Source organism: Arvicanthis niloticus, chromosome 7, assembly GCF_011762505.2.
Source record: "Arvicanthis niloticus isolate mArvNil1 chromosome 7, mArvNil1.pat.X, whole genome shotgun sequence".
Classification (NCBI taxonomy): Eukaryota; Metazoa; Chordata; class Mammalia; order Rodentia; family Muridae; genus Arvicanthis; species Arvicanthis niloticus.
In genome coordinates this window covers 55,827,800-55,844,547 of record NC_047664.1, presented here as the reverse complement: position 1 = coordinate 55,844,547, position 16,748 = coordinate 55,827,800, and positions in this window count along the sequence as shown.

Sequence of the window (16,748 nt, the reverse complement as noted above, 5' to 3'; positions counted from 1 at the left end):
TCATTTCCTAGTCCTGTATAAAAATGTGTTGTTGTGTGTGTCTGTGGTCTCAGCACTAGCGCGTATAGGCAGGAAGATCTGAGATTCAATGTCATCCTTGGCTCTCACCCTCACCTATGTGAGACCAGGTCTCAGAAAACAAGAATACTGCTTCTCCTCTCCTCTCCTCTCCTCTCCTCTCCTCTCCTCTCCTCTCCTCTCCTCTCCTCTCCTCTCCTCTCCTCTCCTCCCCTCCCCTCGCCTCCCCTCCCCTCCCCTCCCCTCCCCTCCCCTCTCCTCGCCTCCCCTCCCCTCTCCTCCTTTCCTCTCCCCCCCTTTACGCCCCCTTCTCTTTCTTTCTCTCCTGACCCCCTTTCCCCATGGTGACTTCCCTGGCCTTGGTCCTTGGAGCCACTGAACTCACCCACCTGAGAGTAGCTTCCAACAAACCTGCCTTTGACATGATCTAAAAATAGGAAGGAAGGAAGGAAGGAAGGAAGGAAGGAAGGAAGGAAGGAAGGAAACAAGAATACTGAGGTTTGCCAGATGGCTGAGTGTGTAAACATTCCTGTCATACAAGCCTAATAAACTGAGTTCAATCCTGAGTACCAGTGTAAAAGAGCCAGATTTGTTAGCACACATCTGTAACTCCAGCATTTCTAATGCAAGAAGGGAGGTAGAGGCAGGGGCTCATCTAGATGCTGGCCCGTGGCTGAAACAAGGAAGGCTGCCTCAACAAGGTAGAAGAAAGCCAATAGCTGCACGTTGTCCTCTGGCCCTCAGAAGCTCACCACTGCCTCACATACTCCTCACCACCCACACACAATAAAAAAGAAAAAAAATGCCTTTTTATTTTATGGCTGTTCGCCCAGAGCCAAGTGGTCACCTTTGACTCTTCTTTCAGCTTTAATGCCCACCCACCTCCTTCTAAGCCTGCCTCCATCCATCACCAGTCTGCTCTGAACCATCTCTAAGTTAAGGCCAATCTCTGAGCCCTTTTCCCATGCCTGATACCAATTACTGCGGTCCCATCACTGGACCTGGGTGTGTCTCTGTGGAGCAGCATAACCATGCTCTCCGGCCACAGCCAGGACTGCTCCATCTTTCCCTGTGTGACTGAGTAGGACCCAGTCTGGCCGATGCTTCATTTTCACACATAAAGTCCATCTTTAGGATGCCTAGGCATCGTTCCTCCAAACATAGTGCTCCACACAGCTTCCCTGCACTGGAGTCTTGTTGCTTGCAGAACTACCATCTCCCTCACTAGATTGTGTGTCTCCAGGGCTGGATCCATGTGTTGCTAGAGGAGGGTACTCTTATACTGAGGCAGTATCTAGAAATCTTAGCAGGCTGCAACCTGTAGGGCTACTTCTTTTCTACAGCCATCATCCAGCACCCTGCTTAGCTAACTTCTCAGAACAAAGAAGGAGGGATTCTGGGAGTGTGGCCTTTGTCCATCCGTATTCACGCAGGCAAAATCCTCTCATACTGGGGAGCGTCTCCTCTCAATGAACGGGGTCTGCTTCAGTGTGTGTCCTCATGTTTGGCTTAATGCTCTATTGTTCCCATCTTGAAATTCAGAAGACGCAGGGCTTTGGTGGCGCACGCCTTTAATCCCAGCACTTGGGAGGCAGAGGCAGGTGGATTTCTGAGTTCAAGGCTAGCCTGGTCTACAGAGTGAGTTCCAGGACAGCCAGGGCTACACAGAGAAACCCTGTCTCGAAAAACCAAAAAGAAAAAAAAAAAAAGACAGAAAGAAAGAAAGAAAGAAAGAAAGAAAGAAAGAAAGAAAGAAAGAAATTCAGAAGACATTTTTACTGAAGGGTCAACGTTTTTCTTTGGCAGCAAGCCTAGAAAATTATTATGGAGGCCTTGACCGTTACACAGAGAAGTCTTACAGTTCAGGGCCTTGCCTCTTTCTTCTCACCACAGTCTCAAGGAGACAAAGACTAAGTTCCATTTCCTCAAACAAGTATTAATTATCTTTGGCTAGGCTAATAATATGTAGCACAGGATGCCCCCCCCCCACCTCGACTTACAACATTCCTGTTGCCTTAGCCTCCGCTGGGGTCATGGGCATGAACATGTGTGTCTGGCTACTTCTGGTTTGTTTGGTTTTTTTTTTTTTTTCAAAGCATGAAGGCACTTACATTTAATAAGATACACATTTACTTGAAAGAGTTCCTATATTCTAAGTGGACTTATATGGTTACATATATTCTGTGTGAAAAGAATCCTCACTTGGATACCAGTATCTGCTGCCCTCGGTTCTTGCAAAACTCCCTTCATGAACAGTGGGAAAGAGGACATAGACTCGGAACTCAAAGCAGAAATTTAAGGTTCAGCAAGCCTAGGTTACGCGGTGAGTTCTAGGGCAGTCTGGGCTGCAGTGTGAGGCTCTGACTCAAAACAAAACAGCATTGGAGTTGTAGTTCACTTAGCTGGATGCTGTCTCATTTGGATAAGCCCTGGGGTTTGGTCTCTAGTACCACATCGACTGGGTGTGGCAGGATGTGCCTGTAATGTCAGCACTGGGGGTGGGGTGGGGGGGTGAATGTAGGAGAATCACTTTGTAGTGAGTTTGAGATCAGGTCTTTTCTCAAAAGCCAAACTAAACCAGCGATACCAAGAGGCATGGATGAAGGGAGAAGAAGAGAAGCAGGAGAAGGAAGAAGAGGAGAGGGAAAGGGAGGAAGATGGAGAAGAGAAGATAGAAGAGGAGAAGGAAAAAGAGAAGGAGGAGGAAGAGGAAGAAGAGGAAGAGGAAGAAGATGAGGAAGAGAAAGAGGAAGAGGAGGAAGAGAAGGAGGAGGAAGAGGAGGGGGTAGAAAAGTAAGCCCAAACACTCCTATTCAGAAAAAGAGAAATGTGGAAGAGAGCCAAGATGGCGCCGAGGTAAAGGCACTTGCTACCAGGTCTACTGATCTGAGTTTAATCCCTGGGCAGAGAGAGAGAAAAAGAACTTCTGTGGATGTCCTTGAACCTCTGTATGCTGGAATGAGAGCTAAGGCTGTGAGCTCTGCCGGAGAGGCAAAGGATACTGCCATTGTGCCCCAGGCTTTGTCTGCACAGACCCCCCCTCTGTGCCTCCGTTTCCCCAGCCTGAATATCTAGATACCTAATGATGAATTCCCTTTCTACCTATTAACCCAAACTGATTAGAAGTCGGACACACAGGCAGGAAGAACAGGAGTTCAAGGTTGTCCTGGACTACAAACCTAGTTCAAATCTGGCCTGTAATACCTGAGGCCTTATCTCAACAAACTAATGCAAAACTGGTTTCTGAGCAGAGGGTTGGCCTATCCTCTAGCAGCTAAAACAGGAGGACAGTGACTATCAACCATAAAATAAAACCAAAAGTATCTGATTTGTTGTAGACTTCTCTTTCTTTCGTGCCCCACCCCTGCATTGCAGGCATGGACCAAGTGTGAGAACAGATAGCATCAGTGGCTTCAAGATCCACCCAGTGCTGTCCTAGATCCACCCATAGTACATGTTTGTCATTTGACTGGCCAGGACGTTGGTATTAGTCCCCACCCTTCTCTTCATCTACCTTCCCACCCAAGAATTAAGAGTTAAAAATACGTACTGTGTCTTTGCAAGTGAGTACTTTGTCTCTTTTGAGACTGGACACAGGGTCTGGAACCAGATGGCTGGGGTTGTTGGTTGGGCAATTTTATTTTCCTTCCCTTCCCTTCCCTTCCCTTCCCTTCCCTTCCCTTCCCTTCCCTTCCCTCCCCTCCCCTCCCCTCCCCTCCCCTCCCCTCCCCTCCCCTCCACTTCCCTTCCCTTTCCTTCTTTCCTTCTGCATTTGGGGGGAGCATTGTTTTGTTTTTGGTCAGGATTTCTCTGTGTGGCCTTGGTTATCCTGGAACTCACTCTATAGACCAGGCTGGCCTTGAATCAGAGATCTGCCTGCCTCTGCGTCCCCAGCACTGGGCTTAAAAGCTTGCAACACCACATGCTTGTTTTCATATAGGTTTGAAGACAACCTCTCACTGAGTAACCAAAGTTGGTCTCCATCCTCCTGCCTCTGCCTCCTGAGTGTCAGGATGACAGGCCTGTGCTACGTGTATAAACTGGCAGCTGTTTCCTGAGCTGAGTCTGGTGGCTCATGCCTGTAGTTCCCCTGCACGTTGAGGGGGTGGGGGGAGGGCTGCTGCGAGTTCCAAGTCATCCTGAGCTGTCCCAACTCTATGTCCATCTACAGACTGCACAAAACCCTGCATTTGATCCCTTTGCATAAAGGGGCATGGCAGCATACAACTGTAATCCCAGCAGAAGCAGCAGAGAGAGATGACATTGAAGGTCACTGAGAAGCAGACCAGTCCCCTGCTCTCTAAAAGGAGAGTAGTGGCCTGGTGTTCGGAGTCTTCAACCCCAGTTCTTGGGAGTAGAAGCAGGAAGGCCTTGAGAAGAAGGTAAAGGAGTTTGAACGGCCCCAGTCCAAAGGCAGGGCCCTGAGACACTGAAACACACTTGTGTTTGCTCATCTTGTTATTTCTGTGTCATTTAGTTTTCATAATAGCCCAGTTAAGAAAGCTTATCCTCGCCACCATCTCATTTGTCTTATTGAAAACAAAAGCAAACAAACATACAAAACCCAACACCTTGAAGGTGTTGAAGAGGGTGGAGAGGTAAAGGCATTTGTCACACTCCTCTAAGTGGTGAAGCCATAGGACAGGCCCTGAGAGAGTCAGGGTCTTTCATGAGCACCACACTACCTTCCCTGGGTCCGTGTAGTTAAGTGTAGTCTAGTGGGACCACACATGCTTTTCTAAACCATCTGTCCCAGTCCTGTGCCATCTTGAAGAACAGCTAACTAAATCACATCATAGTTTTCATGAAGAGACTCTCCAACAGCCAACCCTGATCTGCCTTGGTGAATTCAAAGCCAGCTTAAGTTATAGAGTTTTCAAAAGCGCCTCGTCTCTGTGTGCCACTCAGCTTAATACAGCATTCCAGGTAGAACTCTTGTCTGTTTCCTCTTTAGGAAGCTTGAGAGTACAGGTGTGGCTGGCATGCCTGTGTTTTCCCTTTACCATTAGAAACCTCTCCTTCCATCCAAGGACTTGTCATCTGGATGCTCATACTGTTTCCTGGATCCTGTCATCTGAAACTACTCATGTCTGCACGCTTATTTCCATGTCACATGTAGCCTGGCACCAATCAGGCCTTGGTTTTTTGTATATCCATCTATGCTTTGGTTCAACATTTGTTGTCTTTATTTATTTGTTTTGATGATGTTGTGATTGGTTTGTGTTTGCTTTTGAGCTGGCCGCAAACTCACAATACACAGAAGAAGACATTGAACTTCAGATATTCCTGCCTCTTCCTCCAAGTGCTGGGATCACAAAGATACACTGATATACCCAATCTGTGTGGCACTGAGATTCAAATCCAGGATTTCATGAATGTCACCTGTGACACCAGCCCCTGTTTGCAATGATCTTTCTGCCTCTGTTTCCTACGTCGTGAAATTACAGAGACTAGTCACTCACTGTACCTGCCCAACCCTACCTCTTTTACATTGGTTAATAGTGATAAGTGGCCACCTCAATTTATTCTTTATAATTTTTATTATTATAGGTTTTTTTTTTTTTTGAGATAGGGCTTCTCTGTGTAGCCTTGGCTATTCTAAAACACCCTCTGTAGACCAGGCTGGCCTCAAATTCAGAGATTCACCTGCTTCTGTCTCCCAAGGACTAGGGTTAAATCCATGTACCAAAACCACTAGGCTTTAATATAGTCTTTTAAACTGGTATTTCACATATGATCATATGTGTAGTTACATCACAATTTATTCTCCTGTTGGCATAACAGCTACTTTTAAAAATAGGGTTTTTTTTTTTAAATTTATTTTTTTGTGGGTTTTTTTTTTTTTTTTTTTTTTTTGAGACAAGGTTTCTCTGTGTAGCCCTGGCTGTCCCGAAACTTACTCTGTAGACCAGGCTAGTCTCAAACTTACAGAGGCTGCCTCTGCCTCCCAAGTGCTGGGAATTAAAGGTGTGTGCCATCACACGCAGCTGAAATAGGTTTGTTTGTTTGTTTAATTGGATCTGAGCTTACTGATTCATGTAGACTGGCTGAGTAGCAAGCTTCTGGGATCCTCCTCTATCCTATGTACTGGGATTACATGCAGTATGGTGCGCCAAGCCTGGCTTTTTTATGTGGCTATCGAAGATTTAACTCAAGTCCTCGTGTTTCCACAGCACGCAGATTACATATATGGGGCCATCTTCCCAATACCAAACGTGGTAGATATTAATGATTGCTGAGTTGACGGAATCTAGCGTCACCCAAGATAAACCTTCTAGACAGTGTTAACCGCGCGTAGGAGGCATCACCCCATGAGTTGGGTATAGGAACAAATCAAGAGGAGACTGCAAGCTGAGCAACAGTATTCAGCTCTCGCTCTTCCCGACTACAGGTGCCATGTGACCAGCAGCCTCAAGCTCATGTCCCCATGACAGTCTCATTGTGGACTGTACCCACAATAAGCCCATAAGTCACTTCTGTCAGGTAATTTTCACAACAATGAGGAGAGGAACCAATACGTGGATATAATTTCACCTTGGGGGTGGCATTTCAACAATTTTCAGTCAGACAAGGGGAATGCGTAGCAGTGTGCAGAGCAGCAGCAGAGAGCGTTCCTTGGGTGCAGAGGCATTCCCACCTCTGTCTTAAAGCAGCGCTCTGCGATACATGCCGCAGCAGCACTGAGGGACCACTCCAGAGACCCTGCTGGACACATACTGCCGTGGCTGTATGTGTAATGACCCATGCCAGGTAGCACCAGATCTCTACCAGGAAATGAAAATCCCCTTGAAGGGGTGACTGGTTTCCTGTTATGGCCGCACCTACCCCAGTGCTGGGAAAACCCTGGTGGGTCTCTGGCCACTCATGGAAATGGTCTGTTACCTCTGCCAGGAATTCCAGATGAAAAACGTGTAGCTTACATGACACATTTTGGGGGAGTTTATCAACCACTAAGACTTAACACTGGTTACTTTGTCACTTGCAGTTACTGAATCATTGAAAGTGGAGATGCCTTCGTTACGGTTCAGTTCCAGTCATCAGAACTCCGCTAGATGCTGTGAATGAGGCTTTGCGGTCAGGCATGCACACGCCGGGGTTCTGCCACCTTCTAAATGTACGGTTCTCACAGAGCTTCTCCGGTTGCACTTTGTATCCCTTGTCTCTAATTGGGAACTTAAAAGACAAGTGGGATTGGGGATGTATCAGCAGAGTGCTTGCTTAGCATGAGGGAAGCCCAAGGGTTCAGTCCCCAGCACCACATAAACTGAGCATGGTGGTACTTGCCTGTAGTCCCAGCACTCAGGAGATGGAAATAGCATCAGAGGTTATCCTCAACTACAGAGTGAGTTCCAGATTAACCTAAGGATCTTGTTGTTGTTGTTGTTTGTTTGTTTTCAAGACAGGGTTTCTCTGTGTAAGCCTGGCTGTCCTGGAACTCACTCTGTAGACCAGGCTGGCCTCGAACCCAGAAATCCACCTGCCTCTGCCTCCCAAGTGCTGGGATTAAAGGCATGTGCCACCACTGCCCAGCTCTAAGATTTTTTTTTTAAAGATTTATTTTATGTGAGTACACCATTGCTCTCTTCAGACACACCAGAAGAAGCCATCCAATCCCATTATAGATGGTTGTGAACCACCATGTGGTTGCTGGGAATTGAACTCAGGACCTCTGGAAGAGCAGTCAGTGCTCTGAGCCATCTCTCCAACCCCTACCATAAGATCTTATCTCAAGGGAAAAACAACAACAACAAGATAAGACAAGACAAGATTAGTTGAATCAGGCATGGTGGCAAAGTCTTAGACCAGATAGTGAGTTCCTAGACATTTTAAACTATAGAGTAAGATTCTATCTCAAAAAGAAAAATAGAGGTTGTGGAGAGGGTGAGGAAGGAAGAGGAGGAGCAGGAGGAAGAAGAAGGAGGAGAAAGAGGAGGAAGGAAAAGAAGAGAAAGAAGAAAGCATCACTGGCTCTATTGCCAGACCACTGGGCACCAGCACTCTGACCTTCTAGAATACACTGCTGCTTTCTCACTCAAATTTTGAATAGTGATACCACCTCTCTTAACTGCAAAGGTGATATGGGAGTTGGGGGTGGGGGTTGATTTGACTAAGTAGACAACTTGTGTTCCTACACCAATAAAGTTTGAAGGCAGGAATGTAATGAGTCAAGGGTAGTGATGTAATAAGACTTTTTGGGGCACAGGAGTCAGCTCAGCCTGGCCTTGGGGTTGCTCTGGAGTAGAAGGTACACTTGAACTTCTGCTGTTAGCCCTCAACTGTTGGGCCTACAGGTGTGTATTATTGGCTCAGCTGTAATGATTTCCAGGTTGTTTCTTCTCCTTCTTCTCCTCCTTCTCCTCCTTCTCCTCCTTCTCCTCCTTCTCCTCCTTCTCCTCCTCCTTCTCCTCCTCCTCCTCCTCCTCCTCCTCCTCCTTCTCCTCCTCCTTCTCCTTCTCCTTCTTCTTCTTCTTGATTTTTGAGATAGGGTTTCTCTGTGTAGCCCTGGCTATCCTGGAGCTCACTCTGTAGACCAGGCTGGCCTCGAACTCAGAAATCCACCTGCCTCTGCCTCCCAAGTGCTGGGATTAAAGGCATGCGCCACCACTGCCCAGCAGTTACCAAACTTCTAACCAAGATAAAAACATTGCAGAAGACACTCAAGACCTATTGGCATTGCACTCCCACACAGAACTATACCAAAGGCTGAAGTGAACTCCTGAGATCTCTCCTTCATTATAAATGTGCTTGCTTACAGTAAGCTGAGTTAGGGTTTCTGCATTTATAGCACGTAATGTTGGTTGTGAGCAATGCCTGGGCTGTAGAGTGAGACCATGTCTCTAAGCAAGCAAATAAGAAAGCAAACAAACACAAAAAAAAAGATAGGGGAAAGAAATCACTTGGAAACACAACGCCTTTCTTGATATATCTAAATGTCATATGGAAAAGAATGATAACTAAACTAGGCATGGTGGTCCATGCCTTTAATTCCAGCTCTTCAGAGGCAGAGGCAAGAGGATCTTTGAGAGTTTGAGTCCAGTTTGGGTCTATATGCTGAACACTAGGGAAGCCAGGAGGACATAGAGATCTTGTCTCAAAAAAAAAAAAAAAAAGCAAGGGAAGAAAGAAAAAAAGAGAAAAAGAAAGACAGACACACAAGACGAGAAAAAAATACCTAGACTGAGACAGCAAAGTTTAGCAACTGAATATAGGTCAGCAGAGCACACTTGATATTTTTGCTTTGTAAATATTTATTCATTTATATTCACTCACATGTTTATTTCTTTATTTCTATGTGTGTGCACAGATGAGACTGCAGGCAAACACTTGTCGTGATGTACATGTGGTGATCCGAGGACGACTTTTGAGACTTAATTTTTTTCATTCCGTCTTGTTGAGATGGAGTCTCATTGCTGCTTCTGATGATGATGATGATGATGACGATGACCATGACGATGATGATAATGATCCATGCCAGCTGACTTTCTAGGTGATTCTCCTGTCTGCCTCACGTCTCAAAGTAGGCGTGCTGGGACTGTAGAGACAGGGAATCCAGTTATTTGGAGCTGGGATTTTGTGACTTGCAGAGACAAAACTCAGGTCCTCTGGCTTGTGCAGCAATCACTTTATCCATTTAAGCCATCTCCTCAGCCCACTTCGTTTCAACATAAGGAAGAACTTTCTAGAAAGTCGGGTCTCTGGATTATATCAATCAGTAGCAGGATTCCCACTGAGTGACCTTCTTCAAAATGAAACTGAGTCTTGTCACCTTCAGGAAAATTACTATTTCAAGGAGTGCTCTTTTTGCTTAAAGAATGCCATCCTTAAATAAAGTACTAAGTATGATTTCTATCCATGCCCCTAGCATGATAAGGTAGATAATACATTCTAATAATAAAAGGCTTTATCCAGGTGTGGTGGTGTACACTTGTAATCTCAATGTATGGAAAGCAAAGGCAGAAGGATCAAGAGTTCAAACTTAACCTTGGCTTCATAGTGAATTAAAGACTGACCTGAGCTACATATGACCCTGCCTCAATAAATCCAAAAATCAGAAAGAGAAGAGATAGAAACAAAGACAAGAAAGGGCTTTGTTTTTATTTTTATGTGTATTAATGTTTGGCTGTACATATGTCTGTTTACCACATTATGTGAAGTGCCAATGGGGGACAGAAGAGGACGTTAGACCCCCTGTGTGGTGATTTAAATAAGAACAAACTTTGTATTTGAATTGAATATAGGCTCATATTGGAATGCCTAGTTACCAGGAAGTAGAACTGTTTGAAAGGATTAGAAGGATTAGGAGGTGTGGCTTTGTTGGAGGAAGTGTATCCCTGTAGGGTGGAGTTTGAGATTTCAAAACCCTACACCAGGCCCAGAGTCTGTCTGCTTACATACAGATAGATGTACAGGGATTTTAATCCAGCAACAGAGCTACTCTGGTTGGAATATATAGACATGTCCTTAGCACATGACTTTAATCCCTCTGGCTGGAATACAGACACACCCTTAGTACATACCTTTATCCCAAATGAAGGTCAAGTTAGTTTCTACAAGGAAACAGCTTGAAAATTATATCTAATTGAGTGACAGACAAAATGATGAATCAGAGAGAGACTTGACAGACTAGTGTATGCCCAACTCTCATAAAAACAGAGAGAAAGAAAGGTTACTTAAGAGACCTCAGCTCAAAGAAAGAAAATGTTGCAGGAAGACAACAAGCTAGATTCAAGTGAAGACAGAACAATCCAGAAAATGAGAAGGAGCTGGAAGATTAGAACATACTGCTAAAGTCAGTATGAAGCCAAGCACAGTAATTCAGTCAGAAGTTGAAAGAAGCCAGTTTGAATTGGTCAGCTTAGAGTTAGAGAAGAGTTTGAGCAGGAATAGCTGAGTTGAATCAGCCAGCCAGAGACCAGAGAGAACTAGGAAGAGTGAGTTTATTCAGCAGCAAGTCGAAGAGGCTGAAAAGATTCTTGGCTTAGATTGTATGAAGGTTAGTCTCATTCCCTAGGGACTAGGCCTAGGTTAGCAGACAGAGGCAGGTAAGCCTCAGAGATGACAATTATATCAGGCAAATAAAAGATACTTTTACATCAAACAAACCTGGGAAACAAACCTGTGTCCTCTGGAAGAACAGCTAGTACTGTAAATCACTGAGCCATTTTCTAGCCTTTATCTATCTATCTATCTATCTATCTATCTATCTATCATCTATCTATCTGTCTGTCTGTCTATCTATTATCTACTCATCCGTTTGAGATCCACAGTTTCTATCAGTACTAAAGTCCCTAAGACATCCCTCAGTCTACCATACCAAACTAGTCACCTTTGTTCAGGCCAGCATTTCCCAAGCACCCTGTGGCCATGAGGCCCTGAGGAATATAACATGTCACTACTATAAAGGGGTGGAGCCTGGGACACAGATTCAGCAAATAATATAAATCTTATCTAGATTAGTCAGCAGTCTTGGTAGAGAAAATAATCTCAGCCACGCAGATGACAGGTCATTTTTCTTGGGGGTGGGGGGGAGACTTTGAAGCTTGTAAGCAAAAGGCAGAAGTGAAGACACATGAGTACTGTAGGTCCATGCCACATGCTGATGAGCTACAGGTAAAGGGCTTGGAGCCACACTGGATTCTAGGAACAGACTGTGCCAATTTGTCTGGCAGGTTTTGTTTGACTTTGTTTGTTGTATTGTGCAGGCTTTTTGGTTTAGTTTTGATTTTATTTGGTTGGCTTGTTAGTTGATTTTGCTGATGGTATGTCATCCTGACTGACCTGGAGCTTGTTATATAGATCCCAAGCTGGTCTTGAATGTATGTCAATCCACCTGTCACTATATCATGAGTGTTGAAATTACAGGCATAGACCACTATACCCAGCTAACGCGTAGGCTTTTTCAACAAGTTAATTAACTGAAAAATATTTTTCAGTACCAGTGATTGAAGCAGGAGCCTGAAACAAGCCAGGCAAATGCTCCCCCACACCTACCATGTGCTGTCTCAAAAGGGTATAATCTTGAACAACTTAATTAACCTTGCTTGCTTCAAGTTCTTCAATATAAAATGGAAGTAATTATAGTGCACCCTTTGCCAGGAGTTGTATAGAGAGTAAATTAGCTGGGCAAAAAAATTTTTAAAATTAAAAAAAAAACAAAAAAACAAAAAAACCAAAAACCACTCATGGTATACTAAAGGCACTCAATAGATGTGGTGTTAACTACTTTGCTCACTTCCTGACCCCCACACACGCTAGTTCATGATCAACAGTGCCGGCTCTAATAAACAATTATCTACTATGTTCGTATAGCTAGTATGTTCGAAGACCAGTGTGCATCAGTGCACAGGGCTGACCTGAGCTAGGCAGCACGCTTATCCCGTCAAAACCATTGTGCAATGTGGATCTCGTTGTGCCTGTTTTCATCACAGGGAACTGAGACTCGGGGAAGTAGACATGGCTTGAGCTAGATTAACAAACTGGCATTAGGAAACGCATGGCTAAATCTCTGCTGTCTGGACCTAGAACACCGTCTCCACAAACTCTGTTCTTTTTTTTCTTCAAACCTTGTCTCCATCCAGTTTGGTGACGCAAGGCCATTATGCCAACACTCGGGACACTCAGCCAGCTGGGGTTCATGACAAGATCCTCTTGAAAAGGGGTGGGGTGGGAGACTAGTAGTTATCTGGAAGGCTGAAACAGGGGTGTCATAGGTTCGAGGCCTGCCTGGACTGCAGGGTAAGTTCAAGGTCAGCCTGGGGAAGTTAGGGAGTTCCTGTTCTCAAAATAAAATGAAAACTGGGGACAGACTGGAGCAAGAGCCCAGAGATTAAGAGAATTTAAAAATGCAGGTTCTCAGCATCTTCATGGCAGCTTGACCATCACTAACTCTAGTTCCAGGGCACCTGATCTCCATGGGCCCTGAGCACACATGCAGTATATATACATATATGCAAGGAAAACACTCATACGCATAAAATAAAACTAAATGAATCCTAGCACATGCGAGTCTCTGGGTTCACTTCTTAGTACTGAATAAAACAAAGTAAAAGCAAGTGTTCAGTGTCCTCTGTGACCATATCTGCCACACACCTTCTCTAACAGCAGAGAAAATGGACAAGTTGTCACAGAAGTGCCACAGGTCTGAGCCTGTACGACAAAGCTCACTGGAGTAAACTCTAAGCTTCACTTAGCTTTGCATAGACTAGCTCATCTGGAATCTTCGTCTGCTGGAGAGAATTGCAAATCTAGTTATCTTGTCATGTCTCTACGAGTTTATCGTTTCCAGATAAAATATCTATAGTCTCAAGACAAAACATTTGGGGGGGGGGGCTTTTCTTTTCTTTTCTTTTCTATGAGATTCCCCTTTATACATAAAAGTTAAAATATGCAGGGTATTCAAGAGCCTGAGGTAAGAGGATTTCTTGGCTTCTACTTCAGCAGTTCAAGACCAACCTGAGCAACATCAGACTCCACCTCAACCACAGTTAAAATATTAAATGTAAGCCGGGTAGTGGTGGCGCACACCTTTAATCCCAGCACTTGGGAGGCAGAGGCAGGCAGATTTCTGAGTTCAAGGCCAGCCTGGTCTACAGAGTGAGTTCCAGGACAGGCAGGACTACACAGAGAAACCCTGTCTCGAAAACCCAAATATTATATATATATATATATATATATATATATATATATATATATATATTATAACTATATATATATAGTTATATTATATATATATAGTTATATATATATATATATATATATATATATATATATATATAATGTAAAAAGTGGTTACTATATTTTTCAGATTTGTATGGTTGGGAGGGCTCACATGTATGTCATAGCAGCCCTGTATGCTATTTGTCTCCTATCATTTGGGTCCTGGGGATCAAACAAAGGTCATCAGGCTTGGAATAGGGCACCTTTATCCACCAAGCCATCTCACCAGTCTGGATCATCTCAGTCTAGCCAAGCCCTACAGACTCTGTCTAAATAATGCTTCATTGGGATACCAGGTCATTTCTTTAGGGGAAAAGAGAGTTGAGATGACTCCCGCTCTGTTGCCCAGACTGGATTAGAATTTACTGTATAGCCTAGGTCAGCCTAGAACTCAAAAGCAATCCTCCTGCCTCAGCCTCCCCAGTGCTGGGACAACGGCATGAGCCAGCACATAACTCAGCTTTATCTTCTAACCCAACTACCACACACTATAGCCAGGACAAATGGGATCATGGACTTCTGCTCACAGGTCCAAACTTATGATGTCCCTGTTGGGCCCAGACCTACTCCCTACTTTCAGACCCTCCAGATCAATTAGCAACCTCCAGGATCCTAGGGATGCCTTTGTTGTTGGTTCGAGACAGGGTTTCTCTGTATAGCTTGGGATGTCTTGGAACTCACTCTGTAGACCAGGCTGACCTCAGACTCAGAGATCCACCAGCCTCTGCCTCCCACGTGCTGGGATTAAAGACATGCACTGCCACTGCCTGGTGCACAGGGTCCCATTTTCTCACCCTCTCCCCAGTTTTCACAAGTGCTGTGACACTTGTCCCTCTCACCTTCCTCTTCTGCCCCTCCTATGCCCTGCCCTGCGGTGCCTCCCACTCACCCTAACCAAATGCACACTGCAACCCAGCCTCTTTCCCCCAGTCTATGAGTCTCCGTGTCCCTCTGAGAATGGAGCAACATGAATTTCAGGGGGTACTTTTGCACTGCCTGGCACAGACCAATGGAGTCAAATCATTTCTGTGACAAGTGCATGGCTGAACAGGTAGCTGACACTAATTTATACCCTGGTGTTTTAGATTGCCATCAGCTGCCTTCTCTCAGCAGATTGCTATTTTTATCAGATCACATGAGCTGTGTGCCTACAGCGTGGGCACAGGCTCAGTTTCGAAGTGAAGATCATCAGCCTCTACCTTTCTCAGAATGTGCTATCTATGCTGTTTCTGCCAAATTTTACATACAAGATGTTTGGCTCATGTTTCCTGGTACCAGGAAAAAAAAAAATCTTTCCATGTTTGAATTCTGGGTTCCTGGTTTCCAGCTGGGGTGTGCGTCATTAGTGTACACTGGCGCAAGGAAGAGGAGAAACCAGTTCGCTCACTCACGTGAGGTGTGTTCATGGAAAACCGAGTCTGCAGGCAGGGAGAAGACAGAGCTCATCCGAGTCCTGAAACTCCCTTGTAATCTTCATAGGCAAAGCCTTCTACCAGCCAAGTTATCCAGTCCTACTTTTGTTTTTGAGACAGTGTGTCATATAGCTGAGGCTAGCCTCAAACTCATTCAAGAGCCAAAGATGGCCTTGAACTTCTGATGGTCTCACCTCCACCCCAAGTGCTGGGATTACAAGAGTGCAGCATCTCTGTGGTAGTTCAGCATCTAGTTAGGTGCAACAGAACTAATTGTCTTTGCTAGAACGAGGCTCCCTGGTAAGCCCACCTCTCGGGCACAACTGAGGTTAAAAGTTAATAGATAAAGTACAGATAAGAGGATTTCAAAAGTCTAGAGAGATCAGTGTGGGTCACTATAGAAATGACAGCCACAGCCTAGGAGCCCAAAGGTAATGTGAGACTCAGGATTCAGGTAAGCCAAAATCCTAAGCAGACATCTAGGTGGCGTGTAAGCGCATTGCAGTCTGAGACTATGCTAAGATGCAAATTGAGACTCGGTGGGCCACAGATGGGGCTTAAGAATCAGCATTTTCACCAACATGTTTGGATAGGATGTACCTGAATCCTAGCAGTAACTCTCTGGAGGCTGGAGAGATGGCTTGGTAGTTAAGAGCACTTATTGCACTTCCAGAGGACCCAGGGTTTGATTCTCAGCACCCACATGGTGGCTCATGAGTGTCTGTAACTCCAGTTCCAAGGAATCCAAAGCCTTCTTATGACCTCTGTGGGCATGAAAAATTCATATGGTGCACACAAACACACATGCAGGCAAAACACCCATACGAATAATATTATAAAATAAACAGATAAATCTAAAACAGTAACATTGAGCTGCATTGCCCCTGGGCACACAGGAGAGGCTGCACAATTCACCCCAGGATGATCCAATTGAATTATCAGGGTTCAGATATTGGCATTTAAAAAGGCCAGAAGGATGGATGGCTCAGGGGTTAAAAGCACTGGTTGCTCGCTCTTTCAGAGGACATGGGTACTAATTCTCAGCACCGACATGGAAGCTCACAACTGTCTGTAAATCCAGTCCTAGGTGACCTGATGATCATTTCTGGTGTCCAGAGGCACTGCACACACATGGTGAACAGACATACACGCAGGCAAAACATCCACACACATAAAAAATGATTAAAACGAAAAGAAAGAAAAAAGCTAGGCATGATAGTATATGCTTTTAATCCCAGTACTCAGGAGGTGGAGAGGCAGGCAGATCTGAGTCTGAGACCAATCTGGTCTACAGAGTGAGTTCTAGGACAGCCAAGGATTTGGGAAATGGGGATATGGAGCCCTCAGAATTATAAAATGCGTGTATTTCTAATTGTGTATGTGTGTGCACTTTATCTACTGAAGTGAACTGTTTCCACAGCTCCTATGTGTTCTTGTTTGTTTGCTTGTTTATTTTGTTTGTTTGTTAGACAAGGTCTCACTGGATAGCCTAGGCTGGCCTAGAACTCATTCTGTAACCCAGGCTAGCCTCAAACTAGCCTCAAACTGTTGCAATTCTACTGCCTCTGCCCCAGTGCTAAGATTACGGGCACGAACCAAACA